Source organism: Bos indicus, chromosome 18, assembly GCF_029378745.1.
Source record: "Bos indicus isolate NIAB-ARS_2022 breed Sahiwal x Tharparkar chromosome 18, NIAB-ARS_B.indTharparkar_mat_pri_1.0, whole genome shotgun sequence".
In the NCBI taxonomy this organism is placed as follows: Eukaryota; Metazoa; Chordata; class Mammalia; order Artiodactyla; family Bovidae; genus Bos; species Bos indicus.
The window spans coordinates 55,537,974-55,546,872 of NC_091777.1; the positions used below are offsets into that span (position 1 = coordinate 55,537,974).

At 48.7% G+C, this 8,899-nt stretch overlaps 1 pseudogene; it reads right to left on the minus strand.

The window, feature by feature from the left end:
• Window positions 1-7,971: 7,971 nt before the first annotated feature.
• On the minus strand, window positions 7,972-8,588 carry LOC109572918 (large ribosomal subunit protein uL5-like; annotated as a pseudogene).
• Between the last annotated feature and the right edge of the window lie 311 nt (window positions 8,589-8,899).

The window sequence follows — 8,899 nt, forward strand, 5'->3', positions numbered from 1 at the left end:
TGTAGCAATTAAGGCAGACGACTGAAAACCAAATCATTTAAAAGGAAGCATAGATCACTTGACCAAACTAAAGAAAGGACCCAGGAATGGCTAGCTACATTCTTTATGTTGATTTTCCAAACACTGAAAGTTGAGGAGGAGAACTGAAAATATCACTGCTCTTAACATCTCCCTTGCTAATTGGTATGCATGGTTCACTTAAGGATTCAATAACAAAACAGGACCCATTTCTAAAATGCTACTTTCAGATTCACAGCTGCCAACCCACAGACTGTGTGCAAAGGTCCTGTTTCTCTCCACCTCCTCACCCATCCTTCTTATCACTTGACCTTTTGATAATAACCATCCTCAGAGGTGTGAGATGATAGCTCATTGTGGCTTTGATTGGCATTCTCCTGATGGTTGGTGATGTTGGGCACCTTTTCCTATTCCTGTGGCATGTGTGTGTCTTCTTTGGAAAGATGTCTGTTGAGGCCCTCTGCCCATTTTTTAATTGGGTTATTTGTTTATTTGTAAGATGACTTATGAGCAGGTATGTACAAGCCAGTCATAATATGCCACATCAACACACAAGTCAAGCAGTTAGGCTTCCTGCCAACCAACAACAAATTCACAGATGCTGAAGAAAAGTGAGGAGTAACTTACATTGCGAAGAATGTTCAACTTTTGACTCCTGAATTAGGCATGATTTGTGCTGCCCAAGATGCGGAAGAAGAGATGGAGATGGAAGAGAAAATGTTGGCGATTGGAGGGGTAACTGCTTAAATATGTGGTCCTGTCTGCCATGGGTATGCACGCGTGCATGTGTGTGTGTGTGTGTGTGTGTGGTGCTGGGTATAGAATTCAGAGTTTTATCTTGACTTGCTTCTATGGCAAAAATCAAAGCACAAGACTTATGACAGCTCATCACAGTAAGTGGTGATAGAGTGCGTTTCAACGCTAAGCCATTAACCCACAATCCGTCTTCGTACACACGATGAAGTGAAGGATGATGCTTGATTTCCTGATTCTTGTTGGCCCAATGTTGTTGTCATTTAGTTGCTAAGTCATGTACGACTCTTTATGACCCCATGGACTGCAGCACACCAGGCTTCCCTGTCCTTCACCATCTCCCAGACCTTGCTCAAACTCACGTCCATCGACTCAGTGATGTCACTCAACCATCTCTTCCTCTGTCTCCCTCTTCGCATCCTGTCTTCAGTCTTTACCAGCATCAGGATCTTTTCCAATGAGTCGGCTTTTTGCAGCAGTATTGGCCAAAGTATTGGAGCTTCAGCTTCAGCATCAGTCCTTCCAATGAACATTCAGAGTTGATTTCCTTTAGGATGGACTGGTTGGATCTCCTTGCAGTCCAAGGGACTCTCAAGAGTCTTCTCCAGCACCACAAAACAATGGTGCAATACTAATTGAGGGGAGGGGGGAGAAGGAATCTTTTGAGAAATCACGTAGGATGTACCCAGAACAGTCCCAACCAAGAACAAGACTTTGGGACTTACACTCACTGGCTTGCATCCCCCCTTGATCAAGGACTAACAAGAGTTTAATTCCTTTCCACTGCCAGGTCTCTATGGATAAATGGCCACATGGGCTCCTGCAGGCAAGAGCCTTTCTCATTAAAATTCTGTCCATACATTGAATACACACACACAACTTGTAAATTATTTTTGTTCCACTGCAATTACAGCAAAACGCTTGGGGCCTCCAAATGCCTGCAGATTTATGGCATGAAAATCTCTGTTTAAAAAGCTGCTTTCTCACTTTTGGGTCATGGGCAGTGAAAAACAGGCTCAGATTGAATATTCACGCATCTTTATCTTTGAAAAGGACGTTGTATACTTATGGTCGGGCATGCTAAGTTGCTCCAGTTGTGTCCCAACTCTGCAGTCCTATGGATGGTAGCCTGACAGGCTCCTCTGTTCATGGATTTCTCCCAGCAATACTGTAGTGGGTTGCCATGCCCTTCTCCATTACTTATGGCCAATTCACCCTTTTCTTGAATGATTAAAGCAGATATACACTGTATGTCTAATAGGCCATAAACAGGATGATCTATAGATCTAATAGACCATAAACAGGATTAGTGTGCAATTCAAACTAAATCACCTCTAAGTGCAAGGCGAATGTGAAGAAAATGAAAGTGAGCTGGGCAGTTAGCCAAAGAAAAGGGAAATTTATTAGAGGGAAAAGAGAGGGTGACTGGCCCTTGAGGAGAACCAGCGTCCTCCCTTTCTGATGGGGTCTTTCTTATACCCTGCAAATGAAAAATTCTCTGAAGGGATGGTTAATTTTTAGCCTGTAGCTGAGTCCTGCGGTCACATTGCCAGAGGTCTGCAATCTGGTGGTCCCAAAGCCTTGAGCAGGTAGGTGTCAGCAGGTCAATTTGGTCAGTCTCAAGGGTCACTGTGATTTTATTCTTTGTTTGCGAGGTCAGCATCATGAGCCATTTCTACCATGAGCTCCCACGGAGGCCTTATCATTCCAGCCTTTTTGATTTAGGATAAGGGCCAAAGGTCAGTCTTCCCTAACTGCTTCCTGCAGGACAGAGGCATTGTGGGGGGCAGGAGGAAATGAGAAAAGCCTGGAATGTGGATCAAGGGGATTTGTGTGGGGTCGAAGTTTTTGATAATTTGAGCGAGATAGAAGTAGCTCATGGATAGTTCGGTTGGTGAAGGCTTGTAAGCGGTCCGGAAGAAATTTTGCAAAAGACGCATTAAAAATGGGCCAAAAGTTAGAATGGGGGTAAGTAGAATGAGAAGACCTAGGAAAGGTGGGATCCAGGGCATCCAATTCCAACTCCTCCGTCAGTTTTCCCATGACTTACTGAGACGTGGACATGTTCTCGAGGCTGTTTGTCACAGTTCTTGCTGCTTCCTTTCAACACCCAATTTGTTGGTGTAGAAGCGGCAGGCTTCCTCCAAAAACAGACATAGGCCTCCTGTTTCTGCTGTGAGGAGGTCTAACCCTCTTCTGTTTGGAGGACCCTGTATGCCAGGGGATCTAACTAGTTTGGGGTAGTGATAAGGCTAGTAGCTATTTCTTCTAGGCTGTCAATGAGGTCTTTAGAAAGGCTTTGGTAGTAATTTAAACAGGTTGTGAGTCCTGCAGTCCCTGTCCCAATCCTTTCTGTTTCCAGCGGCTATTCCTAAATTGATCAATAGAGGAATAAATTGAATTGCCCATCTGGGTCACTTATGAGTTAGTGGGATAGGGAGGGTCTGATTGTTAGGAGCAATAGAAATATCTGGGGCAGATATAGCAGGGTGCATGTTCCTGTCCATTAGTGGGAAGACATAAATAGGTGCTGGTTCCACATAAGAAAAATATTCCAGGAGTAAGAAGACAACAGCTGAAATCGATAGCAAATAGGAGTCTTTCTGGGAACTCCTTAGGAGTCTCTGAGACAGGCAGTGAATTCGGCCAGTGTAGGCCCTACAAGCGGAGAAGGCAATGGCACCCCACTCTAGTACTCTTGCCTGGAAAATCCCAGGGATGGAGGAGCCTGGTAGGCTGCAGTCCATGGGGTCGCTGAGAGTCGGACATGACTGATCGACTTCGCTATCACTTTTCACTTTCATGCATTGGAGAAGGAAATGGCAACCCACTCCAGTGTTCTTCCCTAGAGAATCCCAGGGATGAGGGAGCCTGGTGGCTGCCGTCTATGGGTTCACACAGTCGGACACGACTGAAGTGACTTAGCATAGCATAGCATAGGCCCTACAAGAGGAGTGTTTACACCACAGGCAGAAGGGAGCCTCCCTGAGAAAGTAAGAGAGTGTCCTGCAGTTCCTGAGACATGATAGATCTGCCTGAAGGGAAGAAGAGATGTGAAGTGTGATTACAGAGGTGTGATGGTACAGTTCTTAGTTGGGGGGTAAGAATTGTTTATAGAGTTTTGTCTGAAAACAGAAAGGAGCTTGTTGTAGACAAATGTCAGAGGTGGTGGGTGTTAAGGAGCAATAACGAGGCTAGATCAGAAGGTGGGCTTGGATAGTAATAGAGGCTTTGAATTTTGAGAGAAGGTCTTTCCCAGGAATAGGCGTGGGGCATTTTGGGAGTATGAGAAAAGAATGGGAAAATGGGGTATCTTGCAGTGTGCAAGGTAGGGGCTCGGTTATTCATGGCATAGATATTAAACCATCAACCCCATAACAGAAACCTGGGACATCTTGGTTTTTCCAGAATCAGCAGGCATAGCAAAGTGGCCCCTGAGTCGAAGAGAAAAGAGATCGGCTTACCTGCCACTGGGCTCCTTACAGGAGATGAGGGTCAGGGCCTGGAGCCCTGGGCACCTTCAGTCTTCAGTGACTGAAGGAGGAGGAGGCTGGGCAGAGCTGGGTTGGAGGACTCCTGCCCGGGACCAGGAGGGGATGTCTGGATCCCGAAAGGGGGATTTGGGCAGTTGACCTTCCAATGTCCCTTTTTCCCACAGCTGGGACACAGACCTGGAAGGCGCCTTGGCTTTAGGCACAAGTGGGCCCAGTGGCCTTCTTTTGCCACATTTGAAGCAAGGCCCAGGTGGCTTCCTGTCTTTGTTGGTTGATGGAGGTTTGGGCCAGGTAGGGCAGTGGCTAAAAGGTGGCATTTGGCCTGATCTCATTGCGTCTTCTCTAGCTTTGCCTGTTCTTCCTGGTTATTGAAAATCTTAAAGGCTAAATTTAAAAGGTCTCACTGAGGGGTCTGAATGGCTTCTGCCTTGTTTAATTTCTTTCAGATGTCTGGGGACGACTGGGAGATAAAATGGGTGTTAAGGACAATGGTGTTCTGTTGAAGCGGGGTCTATCTTGTATATTTTTGTAGGGCTTCTGTTAACCGAGCTAGAAATTGTTCCCCAGTTTTCGTCTAAGTCCTTGAGTTATCAGCTGCTAAGTCACTTCAGTCGTGTCCGACTCTGTGTGACCCCATAGACAGCAGCCCACCGGGCTCTCCCGTCCCTGGGATTCTCTAGGCAAGAACACTGGAGTGGGTTGCCATTTCCTTCTCCAATGCATGAAAGTGGAAAGTGAAAGTGAAGCCACTCAGTCGTGTCGGACTCTTCGCGACCCCATGGACTGCAGCCCATCAAGCTCCTCCATCCATGGGATTTTCCAGGCAAGAGTACTGGAGTGGGGTGCCAGTTATCAGCTGGGGCTTATCAAAGTTGACGGCTTTATGCCCTGCCTTTTGAAGGCCCACAATGAGACAAACAACCATATGATTACAGGCTGCTCATCCAGGTCCCCCTTCCTGATGATCCCAGTTGGGATCATCTCAGGGGACAGCCACGGCCCCTACGGGCTTACTGTCATCTGTCCTGTGTACCTCATCAGCATGAGCAGGAGAGGCTGCCCATCCTCGTTCCTTCTCTTCCGGGAGAAGAGTGGAGGAAAGGATGATGTAAATATCATGCCAGGTTAAGTTGTAAGACTGGGTAGGATACTTGAATTCTTTTAAAATAATTACCCGGGTCTGAAGAGAAGGAGCCAAGCAGCTTTTCGATTTGAGATAGATCGTCGAGGGAGAATGGGATGCGAACCCGAACAACGCCTTCTGCTCCAGCGGGAGTGAAGGGAGGAGTGGAGCGGGGGAAGGAGCGGGGTCCTCTGCGAAGTTTCCCGTTTCAAAGTTGTTCGGGACCCGGTATGGGGAGGATCTAGAGAGGTCGGGGTAAAGCCCTGGGACCGTAGGGGTAGAGGGTGGGGCTGAGAGAGCTTGCCTCGCACCGACTGGGGAGGGGGGCTGGGAGCCGCGGCGGTGGCCTGCGCTTGAGAAGGAGGGAGGGAGCAGGGGGCTTTAGGTTGGAGGTTGTGAAACGATCTGGAGCGGCTGCAAGGGGATTGGGAGCGCTAGGGAGCGGGCTGTGGTCAGAAGGGTCATAGGAAGAAGAAAAGTCTGAACAGGGATCGGCAGACCTTGTATTAGGAGGATGTGGCCCAGAATGGGCTAAGAGTATTTGAGAAGCAGAACAGGATTCACAGCGGGAGGGTCGAGAGCGAAGAGCGAAGAAGCCTGGACTGGAGGGATTTCTAACCACTTGCCCTTGCGGCGGCAGAAATTATGGAAGTCCGGTAGAATATTGTAATCGGGAGTTCCGTTTTCTGGTCATTGGGACCTGTTATCAAGTCTGCATTGCGGCCAGACAGCGCTAGAAGAGTAAGTCTTTTTGGTCTTATCTCCCCTTGGAGCCCAAGGCTTTTAGGTTTCGGAGAAGCCATCCTAGAGGAGTAGATTTTGCAGTCTGGGATTGAGAATTTCCTGTTGCAGCCGAACAGAAAGGGTACAAGGGCGCGGGAAAGCCAGGAGAAAGGTCTGAGAGAAAAGGCGTTCCCTGTTCTCAGGACTTTCTCAAAGAGTAATATAATAGTTGGCTTGAAAATGGGCATCCCCTATTTCAAAGTCAGATGGCACAAGGCGGAGAGGCCGAGGGCCGTGGAGATCCTCCCGCCTAGAGGATGGGATTTCACTCATCCTTGTAACTCATGGATGAAACGTGGGCCGGTGTGGGTGTGTGGAGGTCAGTCCAGCAAGGCACGTGGAGAGTCCCGTTCCAGGGCTCCTCTCAGTTTCTCCGAAAGGTCCAAAGGAGGGGATCACCTCAGGTGGGCTGGGAGCCCACCCAGTTGAGGTGGATCTTTCCTCCCGGGCTGACACCCGAATGCAAGGCAAGTGCAGAGAAAAAGAGAGCGAGCCGGGCAGTCAGGCAAGAAAAGGGACATTTATTAAAGGGAAATGAGAGGGTGACTGGCCCTTAAGGAGAACCTGCGTCCTCCCTTTCTGACGGGGTCCTTCTTATACCCCGCCAATGAAATATTATTTGAAGGGATGGTTAATTTTTAGCCCGTAGCTGAGTCCTGTGGTCACATAGCAGGAGGTCTGGAATCTGGTGGTCTCGTAGCCTTGAGCAGGTAGGCGCCAGCGAGAAAACAGAATGTCATTTGGACAATTTGGTCAGTCAAGGGTCACTGGGATTTTATTCTGTTTCCGAGGTCAACATCTTGACCATTTCAACCAGGAGTCCCCACAGAGACCCTATCAATAAGCCAAAATGACTTCCCCATACTGAAGGAGGAAAGGAGCGGGTTGCCCTGACTAAACTGACTCTGTTTTAAAGGGAAGGAAACTCCATCTTGCACTCTCCGTGAACTTTGAACTACATATCTGGTAACCATGGAGATAACATACCAATACCTAGCAAGCCTCCCCAACAGATAAGCACCAGACAAGGCTGACCTCGTACCTAGACTCCCCAGAGCCAAAAGAACACAATAATCCTCGTAATCAATCACTTTCTGTAGTTCTAATAATGCCCATTGATGTGGGCTACACTGCATGACTAGATGACCTTTAGAAGATGAATCATGACTACAACCTGTTTGTATCTCTTTCTAACATTTTCCAGAGCAGACTTGAGAAATCTGGGGATGTGGGCTTGGGCATGTACACTTCAGGTATAAAAGGCTGTTGTCACAAAGATCAGTCGGGGTCCTTGGCTAAGGAGGAAACTCTGTCTGGGACCTGCCGGTGTAATAAACTGCACTCCACTATCCACGCTGTCGTTCTGAGTGAGTTTTGCTTCCGGGGGCGTTTGGCTATGACATTTGGTGCCTTGGCCGGGAAGCTCCTCACTGTAAGGAGACAAGTCCCGTTTGGGGCTACTCCGAGGCTTCACGACTCGCATCTTCTAGAGGGGGGAAGGCGCCTCACCCTTCTGGAAAGATTCCATTTCTTGATGCCTGGATTTTTAACATTAGTGGGTAGTGGATGGCAGCAGGGGAGTTGAGCACTCAGGGAAGGAGGTTCCCACCGTCCTGATCAACCCCATGGGAGGGAATAGGGGACACACACTGACGGTGAATGTCACAAAAGAGGTGGTGTCTGCGCCGTCTTGGGGTAAATTATTACCAGGCGATTGAGAGAGGGCTTTGGGAGAAGAAACTTGGTCTTTGTGTGCTCGTATTCTGCCCTCCCCGAGGAGGTGTCCCATCTGCTGTGGAATTCTTTTTTTTTTTTTTCATTTCATTGAAAATGTTTTATTGACCTTTTGGATAGAAACGGGAATTTATTTGCCAGGAAGGATGATCCCATCATACTTCTGCTGGAACCAGCGCATGGCCTCCTCTTTGCTGATTCTGTGTTTGGCCCCAATGCAGCCTGTCCTGCGCTTCTTGTCTGCGATGCTGAAACCTGGCCTACCCAGCACCACGTAGAAGTCCAGGCCGTAGATACCGATGCTCGGGTCATACTTGATCCCCAGGTCGATGTTCTTGGATCCCAAAGTCAAAGTTTCCAGTATCTGAGAAGTTATTTTTTCTTAACTCGTACTCTCGCACCTTTAGACCTTTCTCCAGGATTTCTTCCGCCTTGGCCCCACGGACGGTGCAGTGGACGGCGATCTTTTCGTTTCTCCTGATGCCGAAGGACCTGACAGTGTATCTAGCTTTGGAGAACACTGGGGTCTGGCCCGTGAGCTGCTCCAGCACCTTGGCTGCCCGGGTCAGCCTGTCTCCGCTCTCCCCAACGCAGATGTTGAGGCAGAGCTTGCGGATGCGAAGTTCCCGCATGGGGTTCTCCTTCTCACCTTGATCCTGCGCCATGACGGGAAACAGGAAGAGCTGCTGTGGAATTCTTGATCCCCTCAGGGTTATCAGGCTAGAAGGACACAAGTGAATACGAATTGGCCTTTCCAGAGATGGCCTGGGACATGGGATACTTAACCCATCTGTGTTTTCATCCGCACCCGATCAAGCCCACCAAGGCAGAACCGACTTCCAAAATCAGAGGAGAAACAGTCTTGGACCACGTGGTGTTCTGGTTCGGCCGTGCCGGCCGGCAGGTGAAGATACGCCTATCCCCCTTCTCCCTCTGGGATCTGGCAGGTAAGGCTCTTCTCACCCCAATTAAGAAGGAGGCAGAATGGCAATTT